Source organism: Akebia trifoliata, chromosome 16 (assembly GCF_017979445.1).
Source record: "Akebia trifoliata isolate Shusen 1 chromosome 16, ASM1797944v1, whole genome shotgun sequence".
NCBI classification, from domain to species: domain Eukaryota; kingdom Viridiplantae; phylum Streptophyta; class Magnoliopsida; order Ranunculales; family Lardizabalaceae; genus Akebia; species Akebia trifoliata.
This window is the reverse complement of record NC_141390.1, coordinates 17871309-17871687: the sequence shown is the minus strand read 5'-3', so window position 1 is coordinate 17871687 and position 379 is coordinate 17871309.

Genomic DNA, 379 nt, shown 5'->3' with positions numbered 1-379 from the left:
TCATATCACCTCCTCATTTTTAAAATAATATCTCTATAATTTTATTATCTTTCCTCTTTTACCCTTTTAACAAATGGTACAGACAAACCTTACCATCACATCAAATTTGGGTGTTAATAATTTTCTTTTCGGATTATTACTAAATCCATACCAATCTGATCCTAACCAGATCCATTGACAGCTCCATGGAGCGATACCCAAGGAGAGATTAGGAAAATTGGAGAATCGAATCCAGCAATGAATGGGTTAGGATGATATTCTAGTGATTCACCACTAACCAATCCCTAGAAAACCTAATATTAGTCTTCCCACCTCAGCCGTTCGCTGGACACAACAGACTACAAAACGTCCCGCAAATGTCGATGGGAGTTCTGAAAAT